This window comes from Spinacia oleracea, chromosome 6 (assembly GCF_020520425.1).
Source record: "Spinacia oleracea cultivar Varoflay chromosome 6, BTI_SOV_V1, whole genome shotgun sequence".
Taxonomy (NCBI): domain Eukaryota; kingdom Viridiplantae; phylum Streptophyta; class Magnoliopsida; order Caryophyllales; family Amaranthaceae; genus Spinacia; species Spinacia oleracea.
Genome location: NC_079492.1, coordinates 146,657,046 through 146,674,295, shown reverse-complemented (window position 1 = coordinate 146,674,295; position 17,250 = coordinate 146,657,046). Strand labels below are relative to the sequence as shown.

General features: G+C 33.3%; 1 pseudogene; it reads right to left on the bottom strand.

Annotated features, from left to right (window-relative positions):
• Positions 1-11,447: 11,447 nt before the first annotated feature.
• On the bottom strand, positions 11,448-12,822 carry LOC110794594 (alkane hydroxylase MAH1-like; annotated as a pseudogene).
• Positions 12,823-17,250: the final 4,428 nt, after the last annotated feature.

Sequence of the window (17,250 nt, the reverse complement as noted above, 5' to 3'; positions counted from 1 at the left end):
TTCCGCGTCACCATCTCTTGTCTCGTCCCTCTTTATTTTCGCCCTTTATTTCTTGTCATTTATTTACTTTATTTAATCTAGTCGTCTATGTCCCAACCAAAGGTCGTCCATACGAAATTTGGCATAAACATATATAGTTGTACTTTTTTGGGGTTATATTTCGATTTTTTGTAACGGTGTTAATGAATTAATTTTACTATCTTAAAATTTCAACCCTAATTTACTTTTTTTTTGATATTTTACTTTAGTAAAAAGAAGTACGCACCACGAAACTCTCATTCTACTTATTTCGGAAAAATAAGTTTTAATAAGTTCAGATAATGTAAGATAAGATAAGTTTTAGAAATAAGGTGATGTTTGGTTGCACTTGGGAAGTTATATTTCCCTTGTATGTTCATTTCCCATGTGTTTTAACTTCCTAGGAATTAAGTATTCTTGTTTGGTTGAGCATAGGAAGTTACAACCCATGGAAGTTCTACTTACCTATGGGGGACTAGGTAAGCAACTTCCTCCATTTTAGAGGAAGTAGAACTTCCTAGGTAGTTTCACTTCCCATGCCCATGTCAACCAAACAATTACTTTGCTCTTCACTTCCTAGGAAATGAGACTTCCCATGCATTAAAAGGGCAACCAAACTAGCCCTAAGTGAAAATCATGTGAATAGAACACACCCTAAATTTCTAAATCCAGATGTAATATTGACATGAAAAAAACACAAAAAATGTGATTTTATAGGAAGTGAAACATTATAATGTTACGCTGTTTTGTTTGCAAAAACATAGAAAATTACACGCTACAAAAAATTTTACTTCCTACAAAATGAATTTAATTAGATCCCCTAAATGAAACCTATGATCAATCAAACGAACTCTTATTATTAAAACTTAGATCTGGTCAACAATGGTCCGAGTCGAAAAAGTACGGATTTGGACAATCTAAAATAAATATTTTTAGACCAAAGCCTAAGTCAGCCCGCTTCAACTCCAAAAATCTGACCCAAATTTATAAATTTGGACATGATTTTTTGTGTCAAAATCCAATCCGACCCAAATTTTGACCAACTTCCATTAAAAGTCCCACAAAGGCCATAATGGCATAATCCCACTAGAGCTGTCAAAACAGGTCATCGGGTCGGGTTTGGGTCGGGTCATCTCGGGTCTTGGGTCATGATCAGGTCGGGTCGTGTCGGGTCATCTCGGGTCTCGGGTCATGATCAGGTCGGGTCGTGTCGGGTCAATATTCCATTCGGGTTGAGTTCGGGTTCGGTCGGGTCGATTTCAGGTCGGGTCATATCGGGTTTTTTCCTATCTCGGGTTCAGGTCGGGTTTGGGTCGGGTCACATTTCGCTCAGGTTTGATTTCGGGTTCGGGTCTTATCGGGTCGGGTTTAAGTTGGTTTGTAGCAGATAATTTCGGGTTCGGGTCTTATCGAGTCGGGTTTAAGTCGGTTTGCAACACAATTATTTTCGGGTTCGAGTCTTAGTTTGGATCGGATAATAATCAGATCAAATGGAATTCAGGTCGGGTCACTCTAAGGGATGGGTCAAACTCGGGTCTGATAATTAACCTATACATTTTAATTATTTTATATTTTAATTTTTAAAAAAAAAACTTATTTTAGAGTCAATAGCAGGTTTCATCGAGTTACAATCGGTTTCGGGTTGACATCGAGTCGGGTATCGAATCGGGTTCGGGTCATTGTTCGGTCGGGTCAGTTCGGTTATCGGTCATTTTCGGGTCGGGTTCGGGTGTTACAACATCGGGTTAAAATCGGTTATCGATTTTTTCGAGTCGGGTACAGGTCGGGTTTCGGGTTACCTGTTTAACCGTAATTTTGGATCATGGTCAGTTACGGATTCGATCGGTTCAGGTCGGATTTTCAGGTCGGGTCAGTTTTTGACAGCTCTAAATCCCACACATTGTCATCCATATTCTAAAGTAAAAGATTCGTGTGGGACTTTATAAAGATAACAAAAGTTTAATAATAATTAAATAAAAAGCGTGACCCACATGCCTAAAATGTGAAATGTGCCACTAAAATTTCAACATGGATTGATGTTATCGCTCTAGGCTCTAGCTTGCATGATTAGCCATCTGGCCTTTACTTGACTTTAAAACAACCTTAATTAAACTTGCATTTAACAATTAAGCTTTGTCGTTCACCAAAACAAAAAAATAAAAATAACACTACGTAGTACGTACACGTACAATGAAGCTTTTCTCCTCCGTCCATCCGTAGTAGTTGCTGGTAGGGGTGAACGTGAGCCGAATCGAGCCGAATTCTAATATGGCTCGGTTTGATTTAGTTAAATTTAACCGATTCAAACTGGAGTTTAAGAATCCTTATCGAGCTTCGTTTAATAAGAAACTAGTGTGTTGCCCTGACGTTGCTCCGGATTTCACGTTTAGTGGGATTTACTTTTTGTAAATATGTGTTTATATAGGTGGTGCTGTTATCGGATTTCCACGCAAGATTAGTGGTCAGTCAACAAACTTCCTTCCCGTATCCGAATATCAAAACAAAGTCGAGTGCTCTTCTTCATGATTAGTTGATTATTATACCTCTGTTAATATTTCCCTCTTTCGTACTCATAATTACACTCCCTTACACTAAGTTTTTTGTTTTTTTAATCTTAAGATGAAAATAGAAGAATTGTACATTTATAAGTTAAGTAATTAATTCTCGACCCTTTTGTTTTTTTATTCTTTAATTCATTGTTATTCATTTATATTTTATATTTATAATGGAAAAATATAACATCATTGTGGCTAGTTAAGATGGTAAGAAGTGTAACTTTTAATTCAAGAGGTCTAGTTTTCGATTCTTGCTATATCTTTTTGGTTGATAATGACATGTCATAATACATATTAGTGGTGATGTGGCGTAATAAGAAGGGATCTACGTGGAACATATACGTTCTTTTAAACGCCTTTTAATATATTAGTATAGATCTCCAAGTTCTGGCTTTTTCGAGTCTTCACTAGATAAACTGATAAAACATATTCCAAAAATAAACATAATAAACATTACTACGTACTAATATTCTTAATCAACACTAAAATAGTATTTTTCTTTGACATATTAAGTAAATTAAAAAGTTCCCCCCCTCTTTGTCATTCAATTGACAATTTATATAGGCATTACTATTAAAGGAAGTATAACAATCTTGTAGCCATGCATTATTTTTCTTCAAATTAAGTAGTTCACGAACTTTCAAGCCGAACTTGTATTGAACCAATTTCAAATTCTGTTCACGAACAATTGGTTGGGGTCTTCCCCTAAGTATATGCATGCTATATGCTGATGCATGTACGCAATTCGTGCATACATTTTTAAAACTCTCGTTTATTTGTAATCAATGTCCAACGTTTTTTAAACAAATTTTAATCTTATTAAGAATATTATTGACATTTTACAAGAATTCCTTTAGTATAAAGGTATAATCGTATAAGGGGTGTTTGTTTTGTGTGAAAGAAGAGATTGAGAGTAATTTGAAACAGAGATAAAATGACTAAATAGAAAATGCTTATAAATTATCTCTATTATACGATAACTTTGTACTCAGCTCGTCCGACATACTTAACATATACGGAGTACGTACAACGTACTCCATATTTGAATAATACGAGACCTTGTAATATATTGTGTTACACTTCTCTACATTATTGACATGCCTACAATTGTACAAAAGTCTAATTTATATAAGGACCATAACTTTTGAACATAGACTATCTATATTCCGTAATAATGTAGTCCTTGAAAGAGCTTTTCTTGCTTTAAGGAAGCTGCAAGCTTTGTTCTTGGATTATGTATTTAGTTCCCGAGTCCAACAAGATAACTAGCTAATTGTTCTTAATAAGCTAGGGTTGCACTTTAATTATTTATAAGAAAGATCTAATTAAAAATAACAAGTATACAACTTTTTGTCTTTTTGATCAATTAGTACAAATTAAAGACTAAAAACATCGTTGGGTTTTGGCTAATTTGAGTAAAAGTCGTTGGTTTGACTTGCTAACTTTGATTTGCCTCAAAATTTCATGCACTCCATAAAAGGAGATCGACTCCCATGCGACCAAGTGATAAATACGTCGATGGCTTGATTTATAACAATTGTAATCTTGATATAATATCAAAGAAGTACATCTATAATTCAACTTCTTCAAACCGAAAACTATATGTAATACTGTAGTAGTGTAGTTTTCTACTACGTAAATCATAAAATAATACAAAAGGTCTTGCATGCACAAGGTGTACAATAAATTTATTGTACACCAACATAACTTTTACCCTTTTTTCTCTAACTTTTACAAAAAATTTTCTAACTTTTATATTATTAAAAAATAAGTTGATCGATAAACATTTTAAAGGGCTAAATGATAAATTTTATTCATTATTAGTGATTTTGAAGAAATATTTTTTTATTAAAATGAAAAAATTTATCAGTAAAAAATAGATAACTTTTACGTATATAAGAGTAACTTTTAAGCATTTTACATTAACTTTAACTTCGGTGTACAATATTTATCGTACAACCCATGTAAATAAGAATTTGTGAAAACAATATACCATGTTGAATTTAGGGGCTACTTTAATGTAATTTAGCTGAAATGGTAGGTTAATTAGGGTTACATCATCTGTTTCAATTAAATTTTGTATTTCATCAGATGTCAACTACTTCGTATGTTAGTTAAAGAACTTAAAGCATACGAAGTATGAAATTAGGGGTGCACGTGGATTGAGAAAAGTCCAAAATCCAATTCAATCCAGTCCAAACTTGACAAGTTGGATCAGACTTGAAAATTTTTAGATCGGGCTCGACTCAAATTACAAAGTCCAATTATTTTTGGCTGGACTTGAACTCAACCTTTGGGAGTCCAAAATCCAATTAAGTCCAAAGTTTTATGATTTTATTTATAGATAAACATATGCAATTTAAAAACTATTGTGGAATACGAAGTATGTGATATTTGTGCATTTAATAACTATGTGCAACACAAAAAAACAACCAAATATTACACTCCATATATAACCCATATCAATCTCTTTCTCTTTCGCTTTCTCTCGCTTTATGAAAGAGTGACTTGTAATTATAGGTATTAAAACATTTCGTACCCAATATTTAGTACTCGTATATTTTATTTTATGTGTCAGAAAAATTAGCCGGTAACAATATTATTTGCATTATGATCAAACCATTTGAGTTTAACTTCTTTATAAAACAAAATAAAATGAAGTTTCTTTTCTAAAATTTGGACCGGATAGGACTGGATTCAGACTCAAGATTTTTTTTAAAGATTGGACTCAAAAAGTTTAGATCGAATTCGGACTCAAATATCAAAATCCAAAAAATTTTAGATTGGATTTGAATTTGACAAAATCCAATCCAGTCCATCCAATTTACACTCCCATATGAAATTGTACGGGATTCGATCAAACCCGTTATTGTCCATATGCGCAAAAGCTTTACACGTAGTTTATTGGGCTTGGGTAGCATAACCCTAAACCCTAGCTACCGCAGCCCATAGCCATTTAGCCATGCATGTTTGGTTGATTGACGGCTTTGGTGCACGAATCACGAATTCCTTTATTGACCTTATGTAATTACATTTGCCCGCCTAAAAATACTCCGTACAAGAAAATCAAAGTAACAAAAGCAAAAGACCTTAATTACATTTTAATTTGTATGCGCTTAAAATACAAGCGTGGAAGTGTGGAACGTAATATTTTTCAACACGGTGGAAGAAATACAATGAATATTGAATTGAAAGTCTCTGCTTGGAGTACACACTTCTTGCAAGTAATATTTTTTTTTTTTTTTTGGTGATAGAAGAGGGGAAACCCCTGAGACAGAATTACAATAAAGAAACGAAATAGAACAAACTTAACACAACTAAAGTAGAAATAAAACTATAACACCAAAGTAAAGCCTCCCGCCTTCGAGCTCACCATCAACCACTTCGTGGGCTTCAAGCTGCCAGTGCTGCTACATTACATACTATAGTGACTCCACTTAAGTCCTCCAATAAAACGGTTTGAAGATCCGAGGGGACCGCTTCAAAGAACACTAGGCGTTGTTCCATCTTGGTTCCAAAGTTAGCTAGCCAATCCGCCGCTCTATTGGCTTCCCTATAACAATGTTGTACCAAAACTTCACAACCCTCTCTCTTGATCATACTCTTGCACTGTCGAATAATATGGAACGAAGGTGAATTTGGGATTGTCGTACCTATCAACAACTGCACCACCACTTCTGAATCTACCTCAAGTAATATTCTTCTGTGTCCTGCATTCCAAGCCATAGCCAATCCTCTTCTTACCCCTAGTAGCTCCACTTTAATGCTCGAACTATGGCCACAATTTGCTGCGAAGACCTCAAAAAGTTCTCCATTGTATCCTCTAATTAAACCCCCGCAGCCAGCTACACCCGGGTTACCTTTTGATGCTCCGTCGGTGTTCAATTTCACCCATCCATCACTAGGATACTCCCACCTTACCTGAATCATGATCGTATCTCTTGCAAGTAATATCATTACATACTGTTATAAACTATACTTTGAATTATGAAAGCGTAAAATACAAAAATTAGATCAGGACGAGTTATTCAAAACTAATCTACTCCTTGTAGGAGATATATAAAACGTAATTGACATTAACCTAATGCATTAGATTAAATAGGAAATCCAATATGACAGTTACTAAATAACATGCTTTTGGTATACTATTTAAAATAAATAATTAATTAATACCGAAATATTAATTAAAATGTTCCACTGGGCCCAATAACCCAAGTCATCTCATATTCAATATATAAATGACATGAGTATATTTAAAGACAACCAAAACATTATTTCTCTTCTATGTGGGAGAATACTCCTACACACATAAGTTGAAGACTACCACATGGATTATGTGGTCACTAATTGATTTATAATTTTAAATGTATGTTTTTGCACCAACCCTTTGTACTTTTCTTATTAATTTTAATTGAATTTTAATTTTAATTTTAATTTTAGCTACCTCATACGAGGTACGTAGTACCATATGTTTTGAATTTGTTATACTTGTATAGCCGTATCACACTCCCTCTAGTATGTTCCAGATGCATACGTGATTATAATTTTATACTATTAAATATATGAACGTTAAATATTCGTTAAAGTAATACTTCGTATTTGATGTTGAAGGAATTTTATTTCTCAAAGCTTGCAAGTTAAGTTTAATGAAGGGTTAATAAGGAAATTTGAAATAAATAAATTATGGAGCACTAAAAAAATAGAGTGGAAAGGTTGATGATTGAGCTGGCCCAAGTTTATAAGGCTTGGATAAATTGGGCTTTACTAGGATGTATGTTCATATGTTGGGCTGGTTAATGGATCAGATCGAGATACTTTCTTATATAGGGCTAGCCTGATATCAAATTGGATCAGCGAGCAGCGAACACGTACATCGCATGGGCAGCATCGATTGCTTGGGCGTCAAGGCTACTTGCGTAGCAAGTAGCTTGGACCACAAGTTATCCGTTTTCCTTATCTTACATGATTTAGTGTTTTATGATTATCATAATACTTGGTGTTTGGATTATCTTAAAGACTAAGAATTTATGATTAACCTATAAGGGTAATAGTAATCCTAATTCTAGTAGGATACGATTATTTATTCCATATAAATATATGCCGAGTGCATAGGGTTGGAGGGGCGATATTTGGAGCTATGTATTTGTTCGATTCGGTAGTAGCTTATGGTTTTTCCGCATGTCAGTTAGATTGTTCATAACCTTACATTTTGTTCATGGAGCTGTTGTCTCTAGTGCAGTTGCTAGGAAAAATAAGAAGTATATATGAAGTGAAGCGCATAGGTATATAACGGATACAATTTTATTGCTTTTGCCTTCTCGGTTTTTGGAGAATTGGTGAGTGACGCCCTCGAGTTTAGGTATAGGGTCACACGGGCTGCTCAGAGTAACACAGCCAATACTAACATTCGGTCTTTTCTATTTCAACGATTGTGTTTTCTCGTATATAAGGGTGTTGGGGCTCAATTAGTTATTAGGCTACCATCCAAATTTGTATAAAGAATTTATTATTATCTATAATAATAACATTAAAAATTAATAATAATAATAATAGGTACGTAGTACCTTCAAAAAAAAAAGATCTTCAAAAAAAAAAAAAGGTACGTAGATAAAGGCCGGAATGCTTGTTTTGGGTGAAAAGAGAGATTGCGAGTTATTTGACACGTAGATAAAGGGATTAAATAGAAAAAACTTACTATGTACGTAGTATAAGGATAACATAGTTATCATTATATATGAGATAGATTTATGTCATATGTTATGAGATAGAAGTTTATAGGACTTAGGAATCCTACGAAGTGAAGGACATCGATCTGTATAACTCATGTCCATATCAGAACCGTTATTTACAGATCATGTCTGGATCTGAACCAATCTGTCCAAGTCAGAACCATTATGCATGTCCACATCAAAATCAGTATGTCCAGATCATGTCCAAATTAGAATATATGGAATAGTTAAATAATGACTAAAGTCAATAAATCTAATATATATATATATATATATATATATATATATATAAAGGAGGCATATTTGCTGAAATATTAGAGCGCCACCTAGGATTACTATTGGTTTTGACCAATGAAAAATAAGATTTCTAATTTATTTTTGAATTAAAAAAATCAAGTGCCATGTAGATAATTAATTAGGTGCCACGTAGATATTTTAATTAATTAATTATTAATATATACAACTACATACAAAATCAAACACTCTAATAATTAAAAAATAAATCAAAAATAAAATTCAATAAAAATAAAACACTAATCTAAAAAATAAAATTCATCCAAAATTAAACAAAAATCTAAAACAAATTCAATCCAAAATCAAACACGAATACAATATTAGAGCACCATGTAGAAAATCTAATGGTTTCGGCCAATGAAAAATAAAATTTCAAAATTAGTTTTGAATAAAAAAAAGTCAAGTGCCACGTAGATAAATAATTAGGTGCCACGTACATATTTTATTAATTAATTACTAATATTACACATATACAAATTCATCCGAAGTCAAACACTCTAATAATTAAAAAATAAATCTAAAATGAAACTTAATACAAAATAAAAAAACTAATCTAATATAATATATAAAATATATTACGTAGCAGTTAGTATATATAGGAATTTTATTTTAACTTAACAATTTAATAGAATCTGTGCATCGCACGAGCTAAAATCTAGTAATCTAATATATATAGGCATATTTGCTGAACTGTTAAAGTGCCATGTAGGATATCTATTGGTTTCTACCAATGAAAAATAAGATTTCTAAACTATTTTTGAATTAAAAAAAGCAAGTGCCACGTAGATAATTAATTAGATACCATATGGATATAAGGTACCACATAGATATTTTAATTATGGTCAAACAAATTTTATATATTTACAAATATTTATCTTAAAGTTATAGACTCACGTTTACAAATATTTATCTTAAAGTTATAGACTCATGTGAAAAGAGATATTTATAAAATATATATTTACAAAAAGATAAATGTAAAATATTTATCTTAAAGATATATGTAAAATATAATCAAATACTATTTCAACATTTGGTAAATATATACTATAAGACAAATATTTGTTAATTAGAATAAATTTAAGGATTTTTTGTCATTTAACACCTTAAAAAAACTAGTTTTTGTAATTTAACACCTTACTTATTTTTATTGTTTTTAAACACCTTAAAAAACAAAAAAAATTTAGAAATCAACACCACTTGACAATTTTGTTAGAAAAAACATTAGTTTTTAACTATGCTAAAGTTCCCAAGGCATGATATGGTGGTAAACAACTCCTTCTACCATCAAATTATGCTTTGGAAGTTATAGCATGATTAAAAATCAACGTTTTTTTCTTATGGAAATCGTTAAGCGGTGTTGATTTATAAATTTTTAGATTTTTAAGGTGTTTAAATATAATAAAAAAAATAAGTAAGGTGTTTAATTACAAAACTAATTTTTTTAAGGTGTTAAATGACAAAAAATCCTAAATTTAAGTTTATTTACATGATGTCACATAAGTAAACAATAACGATTTAGATTGTAGATTTTTAAATAATATGATATACAACATTTATTTGGGTTACGAGGAACGCTCGTGTGTTTAGAAAAGTAGGAGGTCATGCAAGGACTGTCTTAATCCAGATAGAGCTGAGGAAGCCTTGCGATTGTTATGTGTGTTTCAACATTCCCCTCAATCCACAAGCACGGATCCTATTCTTTTGGACAAGGATCCTAGTAATCCTCCTGGTTTTTACCTGGTTCAACTTGGAAGCAACAAGGATTTTTTTGCTAACTTTGTTTTGCAGGTGGATGGCTCGTGGAAAAAGAAAACAAAAAAAGCAGGTTGGGGATGGGCTTACAGGGAAGGGAATACTGGCAACAACGAATATCAAGACGGAGGAGGAAACTACGGATGCACCTCGATCTACATCCCTTCAAGCAGAAACGAAGGCTTGCCTGCATGGTTTAAAATGGGCAAAGGAGCAGAAAATTACCGACATAGTGGTATTTACAGACTCGATGAATTTAGTGACCAATTTGAAGAAAAAGTCTGGAAATACAATCCAAATTGTTTGGGACATTCAGGAAATCAGGAAGCTAGCGGCGACGTTCAATGTTTGCACAATCCTTAAAACATACAGGATTAGAGTGGAACAAGCACACGTCATTGCTAACAAATGTCAGAAGGTAAAAAAAAGCCAAGTGTCACATAGATAATTAATTAGATTCCATGTGGATATTAGGTGTCACGTAGATATTTTAATTATGGATCGGACAAACAAATGCATGTTATATATTTACAAATCTAATATTAGTGTTTGATTTTGGATTGAATTTTATTTTACATTTATTTTTTTAATTATTAGAATGGTTGATTTTGGATGGAGTTGTATATGCGTAGTATTAGTAATTAATTAATAAAAATATCTACGTGACATCTAATTATTTATCTACATGACACTCGACTTTTTTAATTCATAAATAATTTTGAAATCTCATATTTCATTGGTCAAAACCATTAGATTTCTTACGTGACACTCTAATATTAGATTAGTGTTAGATTTTGGATTGAATTTTATTTTATTTTAGTGTTTGATTTTGTATTGAATTTTATTTTAGATTTATTTTTTTTAATTATTAGAGTGTTTGATTTTGGAGAAATAAATTACAGAATAAATTAACATAAATATTTTTTAGGAAAAACATTTTCGTATGGAAGTTTTTTGAGCCGTCTCACCGTTGGTGTTGCTTTGACTAGTTTACAAATTACAACCAGCTTACTTATACAACACAGAGTATTCAAAGATTTTTACCAGCTAGTAGTATGCATACAAATTTCTTGAACAACGAATTAATGATACAACTTGTTCATTTCGAATTAACCGGGGTACGAATTACGAAGAAGAAATCCTTGATTTCGAAATCGTTGCAATCATCTCCCCATAACGATTTCATCCTTCCCATCGCGTACATATTGAAGATAATTTGCGTGTTTGGATTCACTCTATATATGTCCACTAGGGAGAATATCTGGCTTAATAGGTATCTTGTTGTTGAATGCTACCGGAGGATACAATCTTAGGGTTTCACATAATGTAGCATGAAGATAAACTAGCTTATTACTCATCTCTATAAACTTTTTTATAAATTTATCATCATTATTTTTCATTGGAATCAATATCTCATTTAGTTCTTGTCGGATCTTGTAAATAACGTACATGTGGGTTTTGGGAGAGAAGATAAAAGAACCAGGATAAAGCAGTACTAGTTGTTGTTCCACCTGCTAGAAAAAAGTTAGAAATTGTGTCCCTAAGAAATTTATCATGACTAATTATGGGAGCTTTTTTTATGTTATCATTTTCTTCCATGAATGATGTGATAATAAGTGGATTAAAACTTACCCTAGTTGTGTCTTGATCATCAAGATATATATAAGTATCTTTTTTCTTTGATGCTCCTTCCACCCATTCTTTTCTCTTTTTGTTGATGTTTTTGTAAATGAAATCATCAATTACTTTAAGACCTTGCTTAAACTTCCTTTCGTCTCCTACATTCAACCACCTTAATAATTTCCAAATGCATGTTGGCATCATGTGACGAGAAACAATTGCATGATCAGCAACCACAGCTTAATTGTAAGAATGGAACACTAGGCAAATCAACTGATAAAGATATTGGATCATGGTCCATCATGATGATACACATCGTATCATACATGAACCTTGTGAATAAATCATGCAAATTAATCTCAATATGGTTATTACTTATTAGTGACATGGTCAAGGACCGGGATTAGACCACTCTTGACCTTTTTCCAAGTAACATCGACCATAAAATGGTAGAATTCAGGATGGTGGAAAAAAGATTGAGCCACATTTCGATGGTAAAGCCATAGAGTAGAATATGTGTTAATGATTCCATCTCCAAAGGGTTCAAGGATTTCATTTAACTTGGCACCCTTTATATAATTTTCAAATTTCTTGCTCAATATGTGGTTAATATTGGTTGGATCAACGGTGACTAGAAGGTTCATGTTGGTGAACCAAGGGCCTTTTATGTGGAATATGAGATCAGAATTTTCCATAAGTTGAACTGCAAAATCGTTGATTCTGCTAGCGTTTATAAGAAGACCGGGAAGCATCCCAATAAGGGGCCAATTTGTTGGTAGCCCATTTTTGCTACGAAAGAAGTAGCAAAAGAATAAAAAAGAAATGAGCAATGTGATGATAACCATGTACGCCATTGTTTCATCGATTTTATTTATTTGTTAGGTTGGGTAGGAGGGTCGCATGGGGGGATCTATGGTTCATGCTAGCTATTGATAAAGAGTTCCTTATAAAGAAGAGTTTCTATATCTATCATTTATTAACCTTCTATTATTGGTAACTAAAGATATTCATGGTCGTATAGTAAAGGACCAAGTGGCGGGCAATTATTTGGGAGCTCAATTTGTAGTAAAGGGTCAAATTAAGGTAAATCCGAATTCGGGATGAGTTTTGGGTGTATAGGTTTCAGTCCCTTTTCAATTGTTGTTGCGGGGGATCGAACACGCGGTCTTTCCTACCAAGTTCAGCTCCAATCACCACTAAACTACGTAGTAACATGCAATTGGTAAAATTAAATTGATAGAATTTGTTGTTATTTGATATTCTTGTTTTCTTTTGATTTTCTCATTTGCTCAGTTTATATTCTCCACTAGATTTAAACCTAACTCACTCTAGGCCATCATAGCAATCGAAACTGAAGAAATTGAACGTACCAACAACTAAAGTACCCAATACCATTAAATAAAACTAACATCCAAGGGCACATTCCCGAAAAACCAGGAGTGAATCTTCACCGTACAACCAGGAGTACAACCAAATTTATTTTACATACATGCTCTCAAGATTCAAGCACATGAGCAAAGTAATAGTATTTGTTATAATATACTTATAGTACGATCTGTTATATAGAAAATTGGGCTAGGAGGAGCCCTAAGACTTGAAATTTTTAAAGAAATATTTATAACTTTATAAGATTAATTGACATGTAATTTGTCATGCATTTATATTTTTAAATTGAACATGACTATAGAAAAATAATACTCTTTCCATCCCGAAATACTCGAACCGGTTTGATAGGCACATAGTTTAATGCAATGTAATTGATTTATTATTTAGTTAGATGGTAGTTGATAGTAAGATTTTTTTTAATATAAATAGTGGAAAATGCATCGACTTGGAGTAGTGAGAAATGAATCACTTTTTGATTTATTTTAAGGAGTATGGATATAGGTGGGACCATGGATAAATATAATATTAATAAAATTTGCCATATAAACGATACGAGTAATTCGGGACGAATCTATTACTATATACTAAAAGAGACACCAAGAATGACACGTGTCATTTTCTGGTGAAAAATTTTCCCGCCAAAAACTCTTTCCTAAAAAGACATATTTATTTTATTATTTTTTATTTTCTCTCCTTTTGTATAAATGTTTATATATGGAAAAAAATATAGGATTATGGAATATGCCATTATTAAAATTTTGGTAAAATTTTAGTCAAACTGTCATGTCAATAATAGAAAATATTCTTACTTGATATTTTGGTCAAATTAGCATATTAAATTTATCAAATATTTTAGTCAGATCATCATATTAAACATATAAATATATAATACGTAGTATGTTAAAATATGATAAAATGAGTACATTCGAGATTATTAATTACGCAATAGATTTAAGGGATAAATAATGCAATTAAATTTTTTATAAAAAAAATGGTCAAATAATAATTTTAAAATATCCGTGCGTGCACGGGATCTAATCTAATTTATAAGAAAAGCGGTGTGAAAGTTCCAAGACAAAGAGAAGTCCAAAAACTATTCAATGCTAACAATACAAGATCGTGCTGCAAATATCATACGGAGTAATGAATTAATGATACTATTGATAAGATAACAATTTTTTTTTTTTAATGTACGGAGTACCAAATAGGCAAGTAGTACGTAGTATGCATATGGCGGACATCTCTTTGTTAGCTGTAGGCTGTAGCATTGATTAAAATCGGTGTCCAATATATTATGTTATCGTCACATTAATTGCTCCATTCCTTTTTATTCAATGCAAAATCTATAAGAAATCGGTTGAAGATCGATGTTGATTGTAAGATTGAATATACAATAAAGATATACTTGCAAATTTGCAATAGTATTGTCTGGGTGTCCAATTGGCTTCTAATTGAGCCTGTAACCCAAAAGTCTACTAGGCTAATAAATAGTATTTTCACTGTCTCCCTTTGTTCTTTACGTTTTTCTTTTTGAGTGTCCCAATTTTTTTTTATCGGCAACTTTTGTGTAAGACCGCCTTACCGGAAAGACCACTTTGGTTGCTTAACTAATTGGTTCTATTACTTTGGTTACATTGCTTAATTAATTGATTCAATTGCTTAACTAATTAATTCCCTTGCTTAACTAATCGGTTTCAGTGCTTAACTAATTAGTTCAAGTGCTTAACTAATTGGTTCAATTGCTTAACTTATATGACACCAAGTTGGTCTTTTGTGTAAGACCGCCTTATAGAAAAGTTTGTATTTTTTTTTACATTTCCTTTTATTTTATTGCATAAAATCAAATTTTGTGTCCAATGATTATTTTAACCAATTAAATTCATTGAGTCATTTAATTTCTCACACTTTTCCATTGAGACATTAAAATTTTCTCATTTTCCCAATAATAAAATTTTGATAAAAGTGAAAACATTATAAATAAACGTAATTTGCCTTGTTTGAATAATAGAGGAATCTCAATGCACATTAATTAGTCGTTAAAACGCGTGCAAAATACAACGTAAAGAACAAAAAGAGACGGAGGAAGTAGTACATGGCAGACTCCATCACGGGTTTCGAATCCTCTTTATGGCTCAAGGTCCATAAGCATTTATTATGCAATACAATAAATATGTCTCTTTGTGCAAATTACAAGGTACACTCATTTATTATCTTCATACAGATTTAGCCTAATGATCCCTTTACATATAATCCGAACCTATTCTTACTTAGCATCGGAGGGGCTTTCCTCGGAACACTCCCTTGCCAGTTAATCTCACTTGTGTGCAAGTACATTCGACCCCAATCAATCAAATACAAGCAAGGTCTTCTCCCATTGACGAATAGGCTTCAAGCGAAGCCACTTGTTTCATAGCTGGAACAATTTGGCGCCGTCTGTGGGGAAGATACCGCCTTGAAAAATGCACTCTTTCCAAGACAAGATGTAAATTCCTTACCCAGACACCGAGTCCAGCCCGTTTGAGGTGCAAGCCCACTCCCCGTCGAGAAGGACAACTCACACTCGCACCATCACGGGGCACATGAGTAGTTTTAGCCGCCCCACCATGACCACAAAGGCACAAATGGAGGCATCCACGACAATAATGCAAAGCTACTTTGTACAAGCTAAGAAGACGACTCCAGATTCTAACCGTAGTCATAGGTAAAGAGCCAAACAAAGGTTACATCTGGAAGAGCCACAACCTAGCAGGCAACATTCTCGAAGACCCACTCCTCCGTTAAGATCTGGAACTCAACTAAGATCTGAATGGACGGAGAGCAGCTGAAATTCTCAAGAAGTGGCTCAAAAGCATCCGAAATGGTACGTAGAGTTAACTTCCCGAACTTTCTGAAGTAACGGGACGACATCAAGCAAGCAAGTACCAATCCGAAGCAGTGTGCACATCAGGCTAAGGTCATCAGTGCATGACCGGGTAGACAAGCAGCAGAGCTACGAGGCAGAAAAAGCGAACACGCTGCCGAACTCCTAGCCCCGAACGTGCCTCTGAAGATTCTCACGCGAAAGTTTCGGGGAGCAGAGGAATCAAGGATAGGTTAGGAAAGATGATAATGACGTCGAAATCATCTCCGTTCGTGATCAAGAACAAAACGCGTGCCCATGTCATTCAAATAATTCAACACAATTGGAATATTGTACCTTTTCGCGATCAAGGATCAGAAGGATCGCGTTTTGTTGTTGTTAGCTCCAAAAGTAGGGCGAATTCCATGGAGGCAGCATGTGGATCGGAGGAACTTCACCCTCCTTCGTCATTGGGATAGGCGGGTGGTGCGGCTAGGCAGAACGCTAGCAGCACTATGTGGGATGATGGTGGCGCGTGGTTGTGCGGAAGGAGGGGGCGTACACCAAAGCCCGAGAAAAGATTATGGAGCACTAAAGGGGTTATCATAAAAAATAGAGTGGAAAGGTTGATATATGATTGAGACGACCCAAGTTTATTAGACGAATTCTTTGAGTGGAAAAGGCTTGGGATGAATTGGGCTTTACTAGGATGTATGTTGGGCAGGTTAATGGATCAGTCTAGATAACTTTTTTCAATAGTACATGTAATCTTGTTTATCTGGCATTTCTTTTTAGGGCAATATCAATAGAATAAACTTCAACGAGGTTTGTTCTCATGCCATAATATTTCTTTTTTTAAAATTCCGGTTAATAAATTAATGAATGACACGCCAAATTGAACAAGTTTTTGCGTGTCATAATGGACTCACTCGTGCAAGCCCACCCATATATTATTTATGTCACTTTAGTTTAAGGTACTTTTATCTTTGTTGAGTCACTTTTACACTTGAACATAATCTCATTTGTAGCTCTGAGTCACTATTGTCCTTAAACACGA